The 22,336-nt window shown below is 50.8% G+C and overlaps 1 long non-coding RNA gene across 1 annotated transcript; it reads right to left on the bottom strand.

Moving 5' to 3' along the window:
- Nucleotides 1-14,620: 14,620 nt before the first annotated feature.
- Nucleotides 14,621-17,896, bottom strand: LOC123381684. The gene is made up of 3 exons (XR_006588990.1): nt 17,204-17,896; nt 15,704-16,166; nt 14,621-15,088 (listed from the first exon to the last, which is right to left on the bottom strand). It is a non-coding gene; the product is annotated as an uncharacterized LOC123381684 (long non-coding RNA).
- Between the last annotated feature and the right edge of the window lie 4,440 nt (nt 17,897-22,336).

The following is a 22,336-nucleotide window of genomic DNA, read 5'->3' as shown; positions in this document are numbered from 1 at the left end:
GTCGGAAACAACCTACATCAGTTTTGAAAGGTGAGTTTCATTGTCTTCTAAAGCAAATACCGACGTGCACGTTATTGAATTCATCTATGCTTTTCTTTGCTCTCGAAAACCCATCTGCATATTATCTTCGGAAAATAAAAACATGTTTCATAATACAGATACTCTAAAGAAATGGCTTTCTCAGGGAGCTTCACAAAATTAACTGTATTATTCAATAAATACCTCTTGGCTTTACCTTCCAATGAAATGATCTGGGGCAAAAAGATTTGTTTTCCCACCACTCGGAATCTTGTTTTTTCCTCATGTTTAATAATAAGAAAAGTTAAAGAACAGCCATTTGCACAAAGAAATAGCACGGTGTGGCACACACGGCCTTGGGATGCCACTTTCAGAGAAAGCATCGGGGCTGAAATGGACACCATGTTTACTGATCTGTGGATGAGAAAAGATGGTCTCACTTCCCACCCACACGTTAGAAGCTTGCTTCTGATTGTGATTCACACTGGTCACCATGAGACACAAGAAGAACACAGTGTTCAACTACGTTTTATTGTAAGAAAAAAATGATATCCTGTTGTAATTATGGATGTTAGTGGGGCCGCAGCAAAGAAAGGAGTATCTGCTAACCTGCCGAGATCTTGCCAATAAATTTCCACGTGTTACGGTAAAGTTCTCTGCACCAGACCGTACCATCCACAATTATAAATGACATTCCTTCCCTTCTAGGAAAGAAGGGGGTGTCTGGGGAAGTCACGGGAGAGGGTGAATGTGAGGATTTTTACCACACACCCGGCCACTTCACCATCAAGGTAAAGACTTGCCATCTTGGGAGTGCCCGATAGCACACCTGTGCTTACCCTTGGGTGCCTGAGAACTGGGGGCTCAAGGCTGGTTGTTGCCAGAATTTGAGTCACAGCCGGGTTCCCCATTTCCCAGAGAACTGACAACGGACTCCTTTTCCAATGGATAGCATTGAAGAGCAATGATCCAACATTTTGAAGGGTGTCTATCCCAAGCAAAGAGTATATAAGATTAAAAATAAGTTTGTGCCAAGTTATGAAACAATCGTAAAAAATGAGAAAAATCGAGACACCTGGGTGGCTCAGTCAGTTGAGTGCCTGACTTTGGCTCAGGTCACGATCTCCCAGTTTGTGGGTTCGAGCCCCACGTCAAGGCTCTGTGCTAACAGCACAGAGCCTGGAGCCTGCTTCAGATTCTGTGTCTCCCTCTCTCTCTCTCTCTCTCAAAAATAAACATTATTTTTTTTTATTTTTAATGAGAAAAGTCATTAAAAATGCAATTTATAAATTCAGAATAATTATTTTCTAATAAAAGAAAGTGTAGCTTTTGCTGTGCTCTGGGCACTGTGATGTAGAGTTTTATATATAGGAACCCACTAATGTGTACGAGAACCATATGAGGGAAGTTCTGGAATCACCCCCGTTGGCAGATGAGGGAACAGAGCCAGGCGTGGTCAGTGACTTGTCCAGGGCCCCACGACTAGTAGCAAGGTGGGAGCTGAGACTCAGAGCCTCTACCTCCATTAGCAGAACAAGCACAGTTGATAAAGCACAGCCGATGATCAGGTGCACGATGCTGGATCTGGTGGTGTCCTGAGAGGACCATTTCCTGTGATGGTCCTCACAGTGAGTCCTAGCAAAGCTCCTGCAAGTCCTTTCTTTGAAATATCCTTCAAACAAGTTCATAGCAAAAGGAGAAGTTTGTCCAGGTCTGAGCTAGTAAAGCCCAAGGGTGCCTCTGCTTCCACGGACCATGCCCCCTTCCAGGGACAGCCGGCCTCGTAGTCTTGGACTCTGAGAGACGCTGCAGAAGTCCATGAACTTCACGGACAGCCCTGAACTTGGCTTCCCTCAGAGGCCCTCGGGGAGCTGTCCTTCCCAAGTCAGTCAGGAGGGCTGCCTCCGCTTCCTCCTCCTCTTCCTCTTCCTCCCCTGGAACCCCCCGGTTGTTCTTTTCCTCCAAGACATTTATTCGTGTCACTGACGGCACCTAGCTCATAGCGTCAGCTGCCGAGAGCTGAGCCAAGTCACCACTGCCTTCTGACCTGCCGCACGCAGAACAACGAGGGTGCATTTTGAGAACCGATCTGGCCCCAACACCCTGACCTTAATCTCCTTTCCCCATGTCCCCTCCTTCTAGTTTTTTAATCTTAATGGTGTTTGCATTTTTGCGAGCTGCCTTGAATCATTATTTGAACAGGCTAGCTATAAATATTTAAAATATATTTTTTTGTTTTACGTAGGCATGGGTGTCTGATTTTTTTTCTCTTTTTCTGTTACTGGGTTATTTCCACTTAGGGCACAGACCACATGGGAACACTCCATAAAACGTTGCCACGCGGTTCTGCTAGGTAGGAATCAAAAAAAATTTGTTTTTCTGGGGTGCCTGGGTGGCTCAGTCAGTTAACCCTCCAATTCTTGATTTGGCTCAGGTCATGAGCTCCTGGTTCGTGAGTTTGAGCCCCATGTTGGGCTCTGCACTGACAGAGCCTGGTTGGGAGTCTCTCTGCCCCTCCCCCACCCTCATTTTCTCACCCTTTCTGTGTCTCTCTCAAAATAAATAAACTTAAAAAAGAAAAGAAAAGAAAAAAAAACATTTCTACCCTTGGCATAACTTCTGGCTTGTGGCTCTAGAAGAAGGCTTTCTCACCTGGCCCTGACCAGTTTCTCATAGGTCAGGATGCACCCTGAGTGCCCATGCGTCCAGTGTGCTTTTTACATTCTTAAATTTGGGGGACTAATTTGAGGATAGGTGTTAACTCTTCTTTGTGTGTTTGGTTGAACTCACCTGTGAAGCCACCCGGACCAGTGCTTTCGCTGGTTGGAAGGTTTTTGATTATTGGTTCAGCTTTTTTGTTTTGTTTTAATTATTTTTCTTTTTAATGTTTATTTATTTTTGAAAGAGAGAGAGAGAGACAGAGCATGAGTGGGGGAGGGGCAGAGAGAGAGGGAGACACAGAATCCGACACAGGCTCCAGGTTCTGAACTGTCAGCACAGAGCCCGATGTGTGGCGCAAACCCACGAACCATGAGATCATGACCTGAACTGAAGTCAGACGCTTAACCAACTGAGCCACCCGGGGCCCCGGTCCAGTCTTGTTTCTAGTAATCAGTCTGTTCAGATTTTCTGTTTCTTCCTGATTCAGTTTTGGAAAGTTGTATGTTTCTAGGGATTTATCCATTTCTTCCAGGTTGTCCAATTTGTTGGTGTATGATTGTTCATAGTATGTTCTGATGGCCTTTTGTATTTCTGCACCAATTGTAATTCCTTTTCTTTCATCTCTGATTTTATTTATTTGAGCACGTTCTCTCTTTTCTTCCTGATGACCTCTAACTAAAGGTTTGTCAGTTTTATCTTCTTAAAAAAGCCAGCTGTTAGTTTCATTGATCTTTTCTATTTTGTTTTTTTAGTCTCTACTTCCTTTCTGATCTTTAGTATTTCCTTCCTTCTACCTGTTTGTTTGTTCTGCTTGTTTGTTCCTCTTTTATTAGTTCCTTCAAGCATAAAGCTAGATTGCTTAATCGAGAGTTTTCTTGTTTCTCAAGGCAGGCCTGTATTGCTATGAACTTCCCTCTTAGAGCAGCTATTGTGGCATCTCAGAGATTTTGGCCCATTGTGTTTCCATTGTCATTTCCCTCAAGGTGTTTTTTGATTTCCTATTTGATTTCTTTATTGACCGTTGGTTGCTCGACTGAATGTTGCTTAGCGTCTATGTGTCTGTGCTTCTTTCTTTGTTTTCTTCTTGTGACTGATTTCTAGTTTCATACTGTTGTGATTTCAAGTTTCATACTGGATGTGATTTCAACCTTCTTGAATTTATTGAGACTTGTTTTGTGGCCTACCAGGTGATCTATTTTGGAAAATGTTCCATGTGAACTTGAGAAGAGTGTGTATTTTGCTGCTTTTGGATGGAATGTTCTAGGTGTATCTTTTAAGTCCATCTGGTCTGTTGTGTCCTTTGAGGTTGATGTTTCCTTATTGATTTTCTATCTGGATGATGTGTCCATTGATGTAAGTGGGATGTTGGAGTCCCCTACTGTTACTGTATTGCTGTCTATTTCTCCCTTCATTTCTGTTAATATTTGCTCTATATACGCAGGTGCTCCTATGTTGAGTGCATAAATGTTTATGAATGTTATGTCCTCTTACTGGATGGACCCCTTTATCATTATGCAGTGTCCTTCTGTATCTTTTGTTACAGTCTTTGTTTTAAAGTCTCTTTTGCCTGATGTAAGTATAGGCACCCCAGCTCTACTCCCCACCTCTTATTTGAGTCTGAATATCGCTTTCCAGACCTTTTGCCATGGACAGTTGAAGAGATCTGTCAAATCCATACCACTGCGGGGATGTCATTCATTGCTACAGATGCAGGAAATAACGCAACATTACACGTAAAAAGGAAAATGACAACACGAAATCCTTTGTATCTTTTTTAATGTTTTATTTTTATTTTTGAGAGAGACAGAGAGAGAGAGGGGGGAGAGCATGAGCAAGGGAGGTGCAGAGAGAGAGGCGGACAGAAGATCCAAAGAGGGTTCTGCACTGACAACAGTGAGTGCAATGCGGGGCTCGAACTCACAAACAACAAGATCACAACCTGAGACAAACCTGACCTAACCAACTGAACCACCCAGGCACCCCCAAATCTTTTGTATCTTCTAAGACCGCTCCACTAAAGAGAAACAGAGTATCTTCCAAGGCAGACAGGCCAATCTCACTTATGAATGTAAATGCAAAAATCCTGAAACTATATCTATAATCTACATGCTTCAGTGTGCAATATCTTACGCATTAGCAAACCACCCAAAAATCTCCATGAGAAACCTTAGGAAATCTGGTAATATAATTGCCCACGTTACAGATCAAATAAGAAAAGCATGTGATTCTCAGAAGATGCAGGAAAAAAGCATTTGGTGAAATTCTGCTTTTATTCGTCGTGAAACACATTAAGAAACTAGTAAGAGAATGACGCTTCCATAGCCAGGTACACATCATCTTCTGAGAACCTACAGCCAATGTTGCCACTAAACAGGCAAAGATTAGAGACGGTCCCTTTAAAGTCAAGGGTGACGTTCAAGTCTGCTTTGTGTCGAAGGCCTGGCCAGCAGGAGACACAGGAAAGAGGCACAACAGTTGGAAAGAAGGTCCAAAGAAGGCAGAGACAGACACGTGACCGCGGAAGATTGGTATTTTCATAATATAAGAAATTCATGCAAAACAGAAAGAAAAAGAAAACGGTCCTTGTCCATTGTGGCTCCCATAAGAGAATACCACAGGCTGGGTGGGTCATCGACAGAAAACATCCGTTTCTCACATTCTGGAGGCTGGAAATCCAAAGCCAAGGTGCCCTTCCTGGTTGATGGACAGCCATCTTCTCTGCGTCTTCACGTAGTAGAGAGAGCGAGGGAGGTCTCTGGGTCCTCGTTCATAAGGGCACTAATGCCATCAGGATGGCCCCCTCCTTGCGACATAATCACCGCCAAAGACCTCCACCTCCTAATGCCACCACATTACGAGATAAGTTTCAACATATGAACGGGGGAGGGGGTGGAAGACAAACATTCAGTCTATAGCAACACTGCAATAAAAAAAAAACGGGGGTGGAGCGGCGCCCGGGCGGCTCAGTCGGTTAAGTGTCCGACTTCGGCTCGGGTCATCATCTCGCGGTTGGTGGGTTCGAGCCCCGCGTCGGGCTCTGTGTTGACGGCTCGGAGCCTGGAGCCTGCTTTGGATTCTGTGTCTCCCTCTCTCCCTGCCCCTCGCCCACTTGTTCTCTGTCTCTCTCTCTTAAAAATAAAGATTAAAAAAATTTTTTTTAATATTAAAACACATACGATTGCAGGATCATAAACTGGTTGTGGACACGTAATCACGAGGTAAAGGTATAAAAACATGAGTCTGGTAAGTCCCCACAATGTCAGGAGAAAGGGAGCTCCTGGGGACGGAGGAGCACGGGCTGGGAGGGGTCTGGTCTGCACAAGTGGGGGTCACCTAAGGAAGGAAATAACCCGGCTAAGTGTGCAAACTTACGGTGCTGAGTAAATTAGACACATTCCGTGTCCTTTCGCTTGATTTACTTTCTGTAGAGGAAAAGAGAGAAAGAGACAGACTGAGGGAAGCAGGGAGGGGAGGAAGGTGGGGAAGGGAAGGAGGGAGGGAGGCAGACCTCTCGGGCGGGGGGTGGGGGGGACAGGGAGGGAGGCCTTGCACGGGCTCTATTTCTCTGTAAGAAGAAACGACACAAGGCAGAAAACAAAGCAGGCTGGGGTGTGCGGTCTGTCCGAAGGCCCGTTGAGACTGGCTCTTCCGGGAGCCAAAGTCTGCAACCTGAATCCCTAAGCCCATCCCGACGACGGCAGGGCTTTTCAGACGGAGTCACCCAGGAACCTGGTGCAGGGCTTGTCCGAGCAGCGACGCTGGTTCCCGGAGGCCCTGACTCAGCAGGCCCAGGCTGGGCCCAGGGAGGTGCGTTTCTAAGAGGTTTGCACAGAGCGCTCAGGCTGCCGTCCCGGGGAGCACGCTGTAAGAACCACAGCTCTCAGTTACCCCGAAGAAGGCTGGCCTCTGGGGCCAGAGGGACAACACAAAGGGACAGTTCCAGTTGTGTCCTCTGAGCCTTCGGAATTGTTTTGGGATCCAGGTAGTTCAACGTTGTGCAGACTAGAGAGTCGAGATGCACCTACGCTCCCTTCCCCTTTCGGGCTGGGACGGAATAAGAGGGAGGAAGGGGAGGGGGAGGCGGCCAGAAGGCAGGCGCGCAGGTGTGGGACCGTGGGGTCCCTCCGAGCGATGCGAGCTTGCCCAGGCAGGAGAAGGGGAATCCGGGATTGCAGGCTCAGACCTGACCTCACTTCTGCGGCTTCGCCGTGATCGCCCTTGGCCGAGACCTCAAGAGCTCGCATGTGTGGAGTGCACAGCTTTCCTTAAGCCTCCCAGTGTTTACTAGGATGAGCTAGCGTGTTGTGTCTTTCCCTCTTGTTTCTGCCTCTCTGCCAAGTTCTGGCTCGATGCTCTTTCTCAAGAAGTAACGAGATGGTCCCCAGGCTTGGTGGAGCACAGCACCCAACAAGGAAAGAAAGACTTAAAAAAAAAAAAGAAAAGAAAAGGAAGAAAGAAATTGAGCCAATCTCCCAACCAGCCAGCCCCTCGTCAAAGTGCCTGGCTATTAGGAAATGTGGGGGGTTTGTTTATGTTCTTTTGACTTCCATTTGATGGCTGCCCCACGGGTGCAGAATTTAACTGTAGCCAATTCGATGGCATCTCCATGTCCTTTGTCCTGATGCAGTTTCGTGTCTTCGTGACACTGAGTACACGACCGAGGTCCGCCCTGTGAGCCCCCGGGGTGGGGCACAGGTGCTGGGTCTGTTCCCACCTCCCCGCCGGGTGCCCCTTGAAGGGCCGTGGGTCTTGCCACGCCCGGGGTGGGCGGGCACTTTGGGATGTTTGGAAATGCCCAGAGGAGCTCACTTCTGGGTATCAGAACCGACGTCTGACCCTGCTGAGCCTGGCCAGGGGGCTCGTTCACGGGGACACCGCCTGGCACACAGGGGCGTCTGCAGTCACAGACCCAAGTAGACAGGAAAGCAGTGATCAGAGACAATTCACTGCAACCACGCGCGTGGAACAGGCTGTCCCTTCCAAGGTTCTGCTCCCCTGTTCCCAGGGTGGGCGATGTCATCCGGAGCCCCGTGGGCTCTCCCTCCCTTCTCCACACTCTGCCACGGCCCCTGCACACAGGCACGTACGTGTGGGGCTCTCGGGATGATGCACAGGGAAGGGATCCGTAGTCTCCCCGAGGCTGTGACAATGACATCCCCTGAGCTCAAGGTCGGGCTCGAGCACACCTGTGCACTCACACACACGTGATGCCGGGCACAGAGTCTTGCACACGGTGCTCCTGGTTCCCTGCGCGTTGAGCCCGTGTGGTGACTAGAAATCGGCCAGCGGGGATCAGTCGTCCCTGTGGTGCCCTGTTCCAGACCAGCGGCCAGGGGCCCGTGTCATGACTGCACACGACCAGACATGAAGAAGAGGTCGTGCTCTCTGACGAGGGGACCCTCCCGTTTCAGCACACCAGCCAGGGGGCCGTGGGTCCCCACCAGTGCGGCCAAGTGGACCCAGAGGCCACACAACCTACGACACCAGTGGTGGACCTGCTATGCTATTTGCAAAAACAAAAACTCATAGCAGCTCCTGACCCGTCTGCAAAAAGATGGCTTTAGTCACGCACCAAGGAACCTCCTTCTCTAAGCAAGGCCTCTTGGTCACAAGGGAGAGAGAGCCACGAGGGGAAGACAAGTTAACCCGGCAAAGGACGCGGAGACCAAGGGGTAGAGGCCAGGGCGGGGAAAGAAAACACGGGCAGGGTAGCTTGATCTGCCACCAACGGGTTCTGACGCACCTGATCCCCAGCCCACGGCCCCCTTGTGAGAGTTCATTTTACATGTCAACGTGGCTGGGTCGTGGTGCTCGGATGGGGTCAAGCACAACCCGGGACATTTCTGAGAGGACTTTTTTGGATGAGAAGAACATCTAAATTGGTGGAATTTGAGTAGAGCAGATTTCCCTCCAAAGTGTGGGTGGGCCCCACCTAAGCAGGTGAAGGCCTGAAGAGAACAAAGACGGACATCCCCGGAGCAAGAGGGAATATTCTGCCAGCAGACTCCCACTGCAGCTTTGGTCCTTTCCGGGTCTCCTCCCTACCAGTTTGGGACTCGCCAGCCTTCGTATTCATGTCAGCCAACTTCTGAAGATAAATCTCTTTCCCTCTATGGACGTCTTACTGGCTCTGTTTCTTGAGGGAACACCTGTCCACCCCCCACCCTGCAGGGCCCGCATCACGCTCAGCCTCAGCCTCAGCCTGCCCTGCTCCTGGCCACCTGGGAGCAGAGCTGGGGGACGGCTAACGGGACGATCGAGGTTGGAAAGGAGGAAAACACGTAAGGTAAGCGGCTCTTCGAGGCTCCAGCCGATCCCCATGTGTGTTTGTTCATCTTGCTGGGGGGAGGCTTCCTGTTTTGCACTGAATTTTCAGAAGATTCACCTGTGACCTAAAGAAGGTTAACAACAAAGGCGAAGAACACACATAAGGGAAAGCTTGTGTGCAGGACAGGCTATTGGACTAGTCAAGGAGAATAAGGAGTCAGGGAGCCCGGGGTGCACATTGGAGAAACCATCCCACGTTCAGAGAGGTGGAATCCTGACTTCATTTCCTTCTCTCAGCAGGTGTAGGAACATCTCGTGGCTTGTTTAGAAACTCAGATCCTTAATCAAGACCGTAGCGGCATTTCTTTTTTGATTTTCTTCAAGTGTGTTTATTTATTTTTTGGGGAGAGACAGAGACAGCGTGACTGAGGGAGGGGCAGAGAGAGAGGGAGAGAGAGAATCCCAAGCAGGCTCCCCGCTGCCGACGCAGAGCCCGACACAGGGCTCGAACCCACAGAACTGTGAGATCGTGACCTGAGCAGAAACCGAGTCGGGTGCTTAACTGACTGAGCCCCCCAGGCGCCCCATAGCTGCATTCCTACAAGGCCTCCTGGCAACCCCTCATCTCCCTCCACATCTGCAGTCTGCAGACTTCATGAAGCCAGGATCCACGGTTTCCTAACACTGAACTGTTTGGTTTACGCCGAGGCATCCAGAAGTGAAGAGAAATGCCTTTCTCTTTCCCCTCTCCACCCAAACGGGATCAAACCTCTTTATTTTGTCAGTATCACACCTTGGAGCCCATCTGTTATTTGAGTTAATGTTTGGTTGACAAGACAATACCCACATAAGAGAGATTTATCCCCCCGTCTACGACTGTTATCCGGGGCCGTTACACAGACAGTGAGAATCATCCGCAGAGCAATCAGCAAGACGGTTACTTAATTAAAGTCTCCAGTGAGAAAACGGAATTTAGAGTTTCTTAAATGTCAGATTTGTACCATCGCAGAGTCTCGTCTAAAACACCAAAGTGTAATTTCCATGCTGTGCCGGGCGCTCCGTAAACATTTCGCTGAACTAATGACAGCAGTCAGTGCCCTGTCGGGACCAGGCCAGGGAACAGAATGGCAATGGTGCCCACAGAATGGTCACGATCCTCTCTCCCCAGAGCTGCACTGGCGAGAAGGATGGAACGGTTTTCTGGAAGTTTCGACGGCCGTGTCTAACCGCAACAACAGCAGCGTTTCCCACGCACGGTGCTACCCGTTGCACATAAACACCAGTTTGCATTCGCTTTTCCTGCAGAATCTTCCCTAGAATCCCCCGAAGCTAGCTCCGTGATGGTGCAGAGGAGGGCCTGAGCTCAGAGCCAGTGGGCAGATGCCCAGGCCCCAGTGGGACAGAGCCCCGAGAGGACTGGACCTGAACAGCGCATGCCCAACGGAGCGCCCCTCGGCTCGTGTCCACCACCGATCTGCGTGGGAGCACAGAGGAGAAAGAACCAAAGTGTGGGGCGCACACGGGCTCCCCACAGGCGCTGGGGGAACAAGTCAGAACCGACAGCCCGGCCTCGGTTCCTTCCCCGGGAGGGGCAGCTGCTCCAGGGGCCGCAGTGTACGGGTTGGGGATGTAAGGCATTGCCTGACTGTTGCCAGCTTTCAGGTTAATTCCACCGGTGGGGCGGGGGGAGGGGGGATAGCTCCCTCTAAGACACCCTTACGGCCGTTGCCTTCCACACCAGAGTTTGGACGGCGTTTTCTTAGCTCCTTTCCTGTCTGAAATTGTTCTTTGTTAACAAGGGGGCCCCTTTGTTGAGTTTTAATAGTTAAATTAACATCTTTCGTCACTCTCTGGCAGCGTTTCCAGAATGTTCCGTCAGCTATGTTTCACTCCCAAGGCGAGAATGACACGATGGGCTCGGGCGTGTGCAGATGGTGCTGTTGATACTCTGTCGGGGAGGCAGCCGGGCAGCTCTGGCCAGAGCAGACCACATCAAAGCCGCCTTTGTGACTTGCCGTTCAGATCTGCAGGTCCTTGCCCCACACCGCGACCGCGTCACCTCCGGCGCAAGCGCCACGAGAGCTCCAAGGCGGACGAGCTGGGAGCACGCTCCCACGTCGCGGGTTTATCCCGGAGAGCCTTGCTGTGAAGACGGCCCCTGTCTCGTGGACAGCGGGCTTCGGAGGGTCCTTCGGGGACCTGTGATCGAGGAGACCGGGGGGGCGGGGCTTACCGACATGGCTGCCCGACGGTTTCTCAAGCTGTGATGCCATCACAGTTCCCGTGCTGTCACATGCACCCACAGCCACGGTCGGCGTCCGCCTCCAGCCCCGAGCTCGGCCGTGACACACAGGTGGTCCGAGGTCCCTGTTCAGATCAGCCGTCCAGGGCTGTTTCCTGTGGGTCCTGACCATCAGAGCACCTTCTTCTTCTCCAGCGAAGCCAGCGCTGGCCGCCAGGACAGCGAACCACCAGTCCGTTCTCACGTGTCAGGCCTTGGCTTCAGTCCTTGACACAAACTGAGTCTTGACGACCGCCGTATGAGGTTTAGGGATTTTGCCGTCGCTCCCATTTTATGGAGGAGAAACAGAGGTTACGCAGCATCTTTGTGTTCCCAAGAGTAAGCAACGGTAGAATGGCAAGGTGATGCCAGCTCTGATAAACCCAAACCTGGCACCTGCCTTTCTGGTGCCCGTGCCTCTGCCACGCCTCCCCGGGGTGGCGCTGGAGATCGACCTGAGACCGGGAAGTTCTTGCAAGCACCTTGCAAACTGACTGCGTGCTGGAGAGCCTGGTGACTCCTCGGTTCAACCTTCAGCGGTTCCTTGCTGGCTGCGTCTTGAACGAGATAGATATTGGAGGCAACACAGTGAGCGTAAGCCAAGATACTTTGGACTCAGCCTCAGCTTGGACCCTGGCTTTGCCGCTCATGAGCTGTGTGACCTCAGTGAGTGTCCTCACTGGTAAAAGGGGGACAGCCACAGCACTACACCCGTAGGGTCGTCATGAGGAATAATTGAGAAAAAGCCCCTAAAACACCCCGGTGCGCAAAAATGGTGGCTAGACCTTTGGTAAGTGGCTCTGTCCTAAAAAGTGAATTAGTCTTGGGCTTAAAATCATATTTTCACTAATAATTCTTTAACATTCAAAAAAGAATGTTTAAAGGACTACAACGTCCCTGTGACAACCCCATAGTTGTGAGAACTTTTGCAGCACCTCACAGCAAGGTATGGAAGGAAACCCATTTCAGGCCTCCTCCGCTCGAATTTTGCTTCGATTTGGTTTTGGCAGGTGCCGCCCAGGAACACACTGGGGGCTCCCACCCTCTGAGACAACAGTCGGGGGAGAGCAGGGGACCAAGGAGCTCATGACACCCTCCTGCTCTGAGACGGTATCCTACAGTCACCTTTTCCACTTTACAGCCACCCGGGCAGTTGTCCAAGCCGACAAAGAGCCCCTCACTTTGTCAAGGAGAAAATCAGGTGGGTCAGCCAAACTCAAGGGGCACATACTCTTCTGCAGCAATTTCCCTCGTCAGTGTCTGCCCTCTGTCCCTCCCCTGTGCGAAGGAGCATGGGGGAACCGAGCATAGGAGCCATGACCACTTTTTCCTGCTTCTGTCGAAACCCATGGGTGGCTTCCTTTCTCGTGTTTCTGAGATTGTCTTCCCCAAAATAGTAACCATATGGTATTTTACAATATCCCAGATGACACGTTCCGTGCCTGATGAGACTATGTTTTATAGCACCTGTCAGGGAGGAATGTAAATAGGCCAGGCCAGGGGAGGGGGGACCCTGGAGACAGCAGAGCTCTAAGTGGGGAGGAGGAGCAGAACTTGGGTCAACAACAGAGGGCATTCAGAAGACCGCAGTTAGCAGCCAGGCTCCAGTGTCATGAATGGAGGACGTTTGTAAGATCACAACTGGTGGCAGCCAAGGCTCCAGGAGGTAAGACATTCAGCCGATGGTGGGGTCCAAGACCCAGGAATAGGGAAGGCACAGTGATCCAGGCAGGCCAGTGGCAACCTTGGACCTTGGACCTTTGTCCTTTGACAAGGACAAAGCAGGGCCCACAAGTTGGTGGATTGTGGTGCAAAGGTGGGTGCTTTATTATAGAGACAAGGTTTAAGTCTAGGCCCTAAAACAGGCCCAAGGTCATAAGAGACTAACAACAAATTGATATATCCACTTACCAACCATTCATCCATCTACTCAGCCATCCACTTATCCATCCATCCATCTATCCATCACCCATCCATCCATCATCTACCCATCTATCTATCTATCCATCCATCTATCCATCCATCTTTCCACCCATCTACCCATCCCCCATCCATCCATCACCTATCCCTCCATCCATCCATCCATCATCTACCCATCTATCTATCCATCCATCCATCTATCCATCCATCTTTCCACCCATCTACCCATCCCCCATCCATCCATCACCTATCCCTCTATCCTTCCATCCATCCATCCATCATCTGCCCATCTATCTATCCATCCATCCATCCATCTTTCCACCCATCCATCCATCCCCCATCCATCCATCACCTATCCCTCCATCCTTCCATCCATCATCTACCCATCTATCTATCCATCCATCCATCCATCCATCTTTCCACCCATCCATCCATCCCCCATCCATCCATCACCTATCCCTCCATCCTTCCATCCATCCATCCCTCCATCCACCCATTATCCATTCATCACTCATCTTTCCATCTATTCATCCACCCATTCATCCATCGCATTCTTTTTCATCATTTGGCATAGTACTGGGAATGGAAGAAAAAGAGAAAAAAATAAATTTAATTTCTCCTCCATGGAAGGGCAATGCTGAGTCATCTGAACCAAGGAAATACCCCCTCCTGCAGTGGCTCCCACCTCTTGGCTCCCCATGGGAGCTGTAGGGTCTGTTAGAGTCTAAGTCCTGTCCACTATACTTCAGCAATCACAGAGAAGAAGGCTAGGAGGGTAGGAGCCAATGACTCTCCCTAGTAGAGTGTGGGATGAGTGTCTTCACTTTTGCTGTCCATTAAAAAAGAAGCACCAGCGTATTGGTTTTCTATTGCAACAAAAAGGAAAATTACTACAAATTTAGCAGCTTAAAGCAATAAACGGTATCTCACAGTTTCCATGAGACAGGATGAAATTTCCTGCCCCATGAGATTCACAGAGCTAATGATAGTATTTCCTATGTATCGATCTTGAATAGATGTTATCTCTGACTGACCCAAGACACCGAGGTGGAAGCGAGGAAGGAAGGAAGATGTGGAGAGACTGCCCCCCTTGCTGATAAGCAGTCTTGCAAAGAAGGCCGGGTGGGTGACCCGTGGCCCCGTGGGGCATGTCGGGCAGTCGGGGATCGAGGGAGCCGACCATCTTGTCAGGGTGTCGGGATTCTGGAGCCACCAGCCCTGTTACAACCAGTACGGTCAACGCCAATGTTGTCCTTTCCCAACCATTAAAACTAACTCCCTCCTTAAAAAAAAATTAAATAAAAGGGGGTCGCCTGGGTGGCTCAGTCAGTTAAGGGTCCGACTTCGGCTCTGGTCACGATCTCACAGTTCGTGAGTTTGAACCCCCCATCAGGCTCTGTGCTGACGGCTCGGAGCCTGGAGCCTGCTTGGGATTCTGTGTCTCCCTCTCTCTCTGCCCCTCCCCCTCAGAGAGAAAACTTTCTCTCTCTCTCAAAAATAAATAAACGTTAAAAAAAATTAAAAAAAAAAAACTAGCTCCTCTTCCCTTTGGTATATGGATAATTACAACTGTTGTGAGAAGTAATTTGGCAATGAAACATAACATAAAGTGCCAACGGTGGTAAACAATATTTTCACGGAATGTGTTCTTTCTCAAAGAACACAAGTATTTAGAGACCACAGGCAGTGTCCTGTGACCTGGGTTCGTATCCTCTCCACATGTGTAAATTCATGAAATGCGGGTTCATTTCACCTGCAAAACTTATAGATCTTCTCTGTGCCAGGCTTTTTGAACCCTCTGAAGAACGCGATCCTTTTCTAAATTATAGGAGAACACAGTTTTGAAGGCAAGTTAATACACTTGTGCTTCTGGCCTGCTTTGCTGTGACCTTGTCCCTCTTCAGCCGGGGCCTTCCGTTATCTGGGGACGTGTAGACATTTCTGCATGGAGAGGAAAGAGAAAGGCAGTATTGCTCGGCACAGGGCCGTCCCTCACTAGTGGGCGGGAGAGGAGGGCTCTCCTGGCTGGGGGTGGGCAGGGGAGGTGGAGGAGAGTGAGAGGGGTTTGAAGGGAAGGCCAAGGCCAAGGTGAGGAAGATACAGGCCCAACATGGAGTGAAGGGGAGAAGGAGGCAGAGAGCAGACTTGTCCCTGCTTTGACGTGGGACTTTGCAGGAACCTTCCTCCCAGAGGTATTCCCTCCACCTCCGAGGGGCAGCCAGCCACAGCCAGTCCACGTGGCAGAAAGTGAGCTTCACGTGGGTGCTCGGCCAGGCGCCCCTTCTGTGGAATCAGGGGACAGGGCTTGGCCGAAGATCCCGGGTGGAGGCACACAGGGACCTCAGAGCAGGGGGCTGAGGCGCGGCTGGGCCGGCACACAGACCTGAGGGTTCTGCACCCCCAGGGGGCCGAGGTGGGGACCCCCAGGAGGGACCCTGAGCGTCATTTGTGCCGCGGCTGCAGCAGAGCCAGAGATCAGGGAGAAACCGCGGGGTGAGCAGGTGATCCCTGGACCAGCAACCATGCCACGTGGCCTGGGAGCTCGCAGCCACGCACCCTGGGCAGACGGAGCGAGCTCCAGAAAGAGCCGGGCCAAGCCCCGAGGAGCAGGTCAGACGGAGCCAACCGTGACTGGTGGGCTTGCTGGGGAGCCCAAGTTCCCCGTGACCACTGATTATGGGATCAACCAGGCAAGAAAGACAGTCACATTTGTTTGCTGCACGTGCGCACCACGGCATGTCATTTTGAGGGGGGTGTGCGCGTCACGGAGAAGGGCAGGGAGGAGGCGAGCGTCCAGCCATCAGCAGCGATCCTGGACCCCGCTGATGGACCACAGTGCTGATGGACGGTAATTCAGTGCTTAACCAGAGCCAGGACTTAAAGTCAGGTTTCCTGATTTCCCAGCATCTCTTATTCAGATGGCCCAGGCGTTGGGCAGGAAGATTAGGACTCCGATGTCACCTTCTCTGTCTCCCCCACCGGCTTGCTTGCTGAGCGAAGCCTATCCGGCTTCCTTTATCTGCAGGGATGAAAGTCAGAAGGAAACATAGTGTCAGACTTACGACTCCAAAGAATTCTCCAGCTCATGGGAGTCCAGTCCCTCCCGTCCCTTTTGTAGCAGAAACCTTGTGTATGAAAAGAAACCTCCCAGAATGCAAGTCTGAATCAGCCTCGCCTCTGAAGTCGAGTTCTGGGCCACAGAGAGCCCTACCCGGCTCCTTGGACCAGCGTCTCTTGCCAATCAGGCATTGCTGTGAACAACGAGCTCATAAATGATCCTTGTGCGCACCATTAATTACCCAGTGGGCGATTTTGGGCAAATGCGGGGATCAGACGTGTCCTCAATGGGAAGCAAGTGTTGGAACTTGCCCCCAAGACCTGGAGCCTGAGCGGCAAGTGGGGGGGGGGGGGAGGACGGCGGTGGATTTTTCCAGCCACGCTGCCAGGGACGGCCGGGTGCATCCCTCACGTGGCTGCTGTGCTGTGTGGAACCCTGTCCCGGCCTGCCCAGACACGGTGTCCTCCCGCTGGGGGCAGATTGCCAGGGGGACAGCTCGTGAATCTGCTGCACCCCAGCTGGGACTTCCCCAGCCCCCCTCCACCCCCAGAAAGGCACAGAGCCCCATTCCGTGTGGCAGTCGGGAGTAGCCCTCGCTGTCTTTTCTCTAAGAGAATAAGCACAATAATACAAGCGTGCGTGTTTCACGTCATTATTCCTGGGGGCCCGGTGAACCCTGACAACATTGGTGAAAGGGTCTGTCCTCGGGCCACGCTGTCCCCGGGGAGCTAGGCTCTCACGCCCTTTACCGTCGAGACACCGAAGTGCCCTATTAAGGGGTGCAGAGCCCTCACATTTTCAAAGGCAGAATATTTCCCCCCAAGAATCACTTTCCGGGACTACAATATTTCTAAACACTCCCGAAACATGACGATTTGTTTGTCAGCAACTAATCGCTGTGTCTTCACATCGCCTCCCTCTCCCTCAAATTTCCTCTTCTAAGAGCCACAGCAGTCATGCCGGGTTAGGGTCTTATGACCTCAGCTTAACTCAGTTACCTCTGTAAGGACCTTATCTTTGTGATGTCCCAAGCGGCAGGATTTCCTTCACTTTGTGGATGAATAACACACCATTGTATATTTATACCACATCTGCTTTATGCATTTGCCCGCTGACAGGCACCTGGGACGTTTCCATAGCTGGGTTATGGTGCAAAAATGCTGCGGGCACCCGGGAGCGGACCTCTGTGGGCATAACGCTACGCGAAATACATCAGACGGAGGATGACGAATACTGCATGTCACGTCCCATGCACAGGATCTAAAAAAGCCAAACTCGTAGAAATGGAGGGCAGAATGATGGTTACCAGGAGCTGGGGGTGAGGGGAAGTGGGGAGACGGGTAAAAGGGCACCAGCTCCCACTTGGAAGGTGAACAAACACCTTCTGAGGATCGGATGCACAGCATTGTGATTCCAGCTAACAATACTGCATTCTATGCTTCCAAGTTGCTAAGAGAGTAGACCTTAAACGTTCTCAGCACAAAAAAGGAACAGTAATTACGCGATGTGATGAAGGTTAGCGCTGTGAGGGTAATCGTACTGCGATACATAAATGTATTCAATTTGCATGTTGTATATCTTAAATTTTCACAATGTCCTATGTCAATTATATCTCAATAAAGCTGAAAAAAAAACACCCCAAGAGCTCTCTCCAAATACAACCACATTCTGAGGTCAGGACTCCAACATATGAATCTGGGGGGACACATCTCAGCCCATAACAGTTTTCTTACTGGGTGCAGCCAGTCCTCAGGACACACGCCCCGTAATCCATGCCAGACAGACACCTGCTGGAATAACGGAAGAGTCTGGAATTCTATCTTCTGTGGGGAGATTGGAATTTAAAGGGGCAGGATCCAGGTGAAGTTTCTGGTTCTAAGGGTGACATAGACTAAGCAGTCTCCTTAGTATTTATTTTCATACATTTCTGTTTAGTAACACTTTTCCTTTCTTTGGAAAAAAAACCCCATCATCCACTTCCTTTTAGAGTTAGCCACATGTCACGCCACATGTCCCCCAACCCAGTGTCCCTTTCCACACCTTCCTCCTCCTTGGAGGTGACCAAGATCCCTACAGCCTTGGCATTCGGTTTGAACCACACAATTAGCCTTTTCTCTGCTCTTGAATGACGTCTATTCAGGCAGTTCTAGCAGAATAACACAGACTGGGTAGCTTATAAACAACAGACATTTACGTCTTTCTGTTCTGGGGGCTGGGAAGTCCAAGATCAAGGTGCCGGCAGATTCGGTGTGTGGGGAGACCTGGCTTCTGGGCTCACGGACAGCTCTCTGCTTTCTCCTCTCGGAGTCCTTCCGTGGCAGAAGGGGCGAGGGGGGTCTCTGGGGTGCCTTTTTCGAGGGCCATTATCCCCTGTGACCACCTCTCAGGGCCCCCTCTTTTAATACCTTCACCTTGGAGGTTAGGTTTCAGCATGTGAATTTAGGAGGGACACAAATATTCAGTCTAGAGCAGTTGTCAATCTTGTTCGGTGTGCAAAGCAGGTGCGACTAATATATAAATGGTCTAATTTTCATGTGCTGCTGACAACGCAGTCCTCTCGCTTCAAGACTTGTCCTTTGCCCTTCGTGACACCATTAGCTGCCTATGTTTATGTCCGCTAGTCCAAGCAGGCGATTTGGGTAAACGAATAGTCGGTGTTCAGTAAATGTTTGTGACCGTTCTCATGTTTTCAGGATCCGTTGTGCACGCTCTGTTTTTGCCACTCGAGGGACAGAAGTTTCTGCACACCGCATGGATCCACCCGCCTCCCACCTCCCTTGTCCGGCATCTGCAAATGTCGCGAGGTCAAGAGGGGAGATGCCCGCCAGAGACCTCATGTTCTGGAAGGCCCTGAAGGTCACTCACGCACTCGCATTTATTAACCAACACTGGGCTCCTGGGTCTGGAGTCGGTACTTCTGAGTTACAGTCATTTTCTGTAACGTGTTACCGAGTCACGAGAAGTCATACTTCCTAAAGTGATCATTTTGTCTCATCTGTTAGGTAAGGGATATGGCTCTGAATGCTGAAGCCAATCCCCCCCTACCTTGGACACTATGGCCCGCGTCATCTCTCCCCTTCCTTCCACAGGGCAGTTTCCCAAAGCGGCTTTCGGGGAACAAACAGGAGAACAAATCCAGCCTTAAATGACGGTTCTACCGCAAACACTTTCGTCGCTACGGCCAAATGCTCCTGGCCCCCCGCCAGGATGTATTTTCTTTCCACACCTTTCTATCTTGCAGCTACTCATCAAAGCCACCGTCATCTCTGGCCTCAACTACCGCAGCAGCCCTGCCTCGCTCGCAAAGCTCTTTACACCTCCAGGAGCCGTGGGCAGTGTCGGCGGAGTAAACATTCGCCCTCCCCACCCGTCACTGCCACCACCTGGCGTGCAGCCCAGGCTCCTTCCCGGGGCCAGCAAGTCTGTCCTGGAGGTGGCCCCAGCCCCCTCTCTGCCCTCTCTGGTCTCAGACCGGGACAGAGGTCCCAGCTCTGCCACCTGCCCCGCCGGCTTCACCCCGGTCCCAGCAGCCTCTGCCGTGCGCACCCGTCGGCCTGGAGCTCACCCTGCCCCCTCTCTACCCCTTCACATTCACTCTGCGTGACCAGCTTGTGATCAAGCATCAGGTCCCTGATGAAAGGTGCTTTCCCCAGAGAGGCCCCGCCTTCCCCGTAGCCACCCCGCTCACCCCTCCAGCGGCATTTACTTGCTACTTACTGCTTACTTGCTAACTGCCTCTCTTACCACCACCAGATCGTGAGTTCCTAACAGTACTCCTGTGTAACAGGCATTTTCAGAACGAATAAAGGGTCTTTGTTTTGATCTTTATGGCAAGCGTAAAGAAAAGTTGCACGGGCACACACGAACATGTCTCTGTGGGTTAAACAAACTACCTTCCCCGTCCAGTCCCTCCTCTCCTCTCCTCTTCTTCTCTTCAAAGGGAAGGACGGGGCGCCTGGGTGGTTCAGTCGGTTGAGCATCTGACTCTTGATTTCTGCTCAGATCATGACCTCAGGATCATGGGACTGAGCTCCGTCTCGGGCTCCACGCTGAGTGGGGTGGGCTTAAGATTCTCTCCTCTCTCTCTCTCTCTCTCAAAAATTTAATTCAAAGAGAAGGATTTTAGGAACACTGGAGGTAACTTACTAAGCTCTCACATCTTTACGGTAACTCGAGAACCACCGTTGTCTCTCAGCGGTATCGTGTGCGCTGTGGTGGACGGAACGTTCCCGCATTCTCCCCGCGCTCTGCTCATGAAGAACTTTGCTCTCAGGCTCACCGCTAAGTCCCTGTAATAAAAATGATTATTTATCCCACGGCAGGCAGCTGTTTTAAACAGAGCTGCTTCGCCCTCTTTGAAAAATGCCAGACATGAGAACCATGGCTTCTGGTTCAAGGTCAAGGACAACGGCTGGTCGGCTAGTGCTTATTTTATCACTGGTTCTGCACTGGGGGATGCTTCGTGGGTGTGTGTGAGTCAAACAAATACTTCTAGCTATTTCTCTGGTCTCTCCAGTCTTTGCACTTGGCACTGACTAGGGGGTCAAATACAATATGGCAGCAAGACAGAAGACGGAAGATGGAATGTCAGAGGCAGGGTGATATTTTCTATTTGTTGATGAACTCGATACAGGAAAATAACGGGTGTGATCACTTGTCCCGGGTTATAGTAAACACAGGAAACCGGCCTTCTCCTCAGGTCGGCGGTTCATTCAAATTCGTTCATCCTTTTGACAAAAATTCACTAAGCACCAAAAACGTGTACTCTGTAGGTGCCACTCGCCTCTGTTGGCCCCCGTGTGCAGACTCCAATGAAGAGCCATGCTCCTTAGGTGCTGAGTTAGTTTTTCAAAACTGCTGTCATCCGGAGTGTGACAGACAGAGAGAAGTCCTCCAGTCCCTGTCCACTGTTTCTCTGGCAGTAGACTCCCAGCTTCCGGTTGAAAACCATGAGTTGTCTTGAATAAAGACCCCTCTTCTCACCGCGTTCAGTGCGGCCGTGTGGCCAGGCCCCGGGCAGTAAGAGCAGAGCAGCGTGTCAGGTGGGGCCTCCAGAGACGTCTCTATAAAGAGCGTGGGCCCTCCCCCGTGTCCTTCTCCTCCTTGCTGAATGTGGCACAGATGTGGCGGCTAGAGCTCCAGCAGCCATTTTGAGCCGGCGGTGGAAGCCGTGTGCAGAAGGTGATGGAAAAACAAGGGGTCTCGACAGATTTTTTGCGAGCTAAGAACACAGAGAATAGTTTGGTAACTGATTTAGAAAGGGAAACCCATTTTCAACCTACGGTGCCTGGACAGGACAATGCCAATAGGCAGAAAATCACTTTCTGGGCAGAGTCTGAACGGCTCAGGGGTCTGATGTACCGCATGCGGGGCCGGGCTGGGTCCACAGATCGGATGGTTAGCGTCTGCGTGGGGAGCATTTAGACCCCGGGATGCTCTTCCTCACCCTCCACACCCTCCTACCGCTACCTCCCAGGATGAGACAGCAGTGTTGCTCTGGACAAAGAAGCAGGAAGGACACGGGGCATGGGGAATCGAGGCAGGAAAGCGTGGAGATCGGGGAAGCGTCTGAGAAACAGCGGGGCCTGAGACCTGTTTCTCTGCCAGAGCGTGTTCAGCAGAGTGCGTCAGGCAGGTCAGCAACGTCCAGCTCAAAGCTGTGAGAGACATGTTCTAGGTTCGTAGAAATAAATAAATGGATAATAAAAAAATGATCCTAGGGCTCCTGGGTGTCTCAGTCGGTTAAGCATCCAACGTCGGTTTGGGTCATGATCTCACGGTTCGTGACTTCCAGCCCCGAGTCAGGCTCTGTGCCGACAGCTTGGAGCCCGGAGCCTGCTTCGGATTCTGTGTCTCCCTCTCTCTCTGTCCCCCGTCCCCCACCCCCACTTGCGTTCTGTCTCTCTCTGTCTCTCTCTCAAAAATAAATAATAAAACATTTAAAAAAAATTTTTAAATGATCCCATATGTGCGTGCAGACAGTGGCCGAGGAGGACTGAGGTGGTTACCCCAAAATCAGACAAAATAGATTTTGAAATAAGAAATACTAGAAAACCAAAAAAAAAAAAAAGTAAGAAGTAAAAACATCAGAAAGATATAACAATTATTAAGAATAATGCATCTAACAGTAG

Source organism: Felis catus, chromosome D4 (genome assembly GCF_018350175.1).
Source record: "Felis catus isolate Fca126 chromosome D4, F.catus_Fca126_mat1.0, whole genome shotgun sequence".
Taxonomy (NCBI): Eukaryota; Metazoa; Chordata; class Mammalia; order Carnivora; family Felidae; genus Felis; species Felis catus.
The sequence above is the reverse complement of the archived record's forward strand: the minus strand, read 5'-3'. Positions and strand labels throughout refer to the sequence as shown.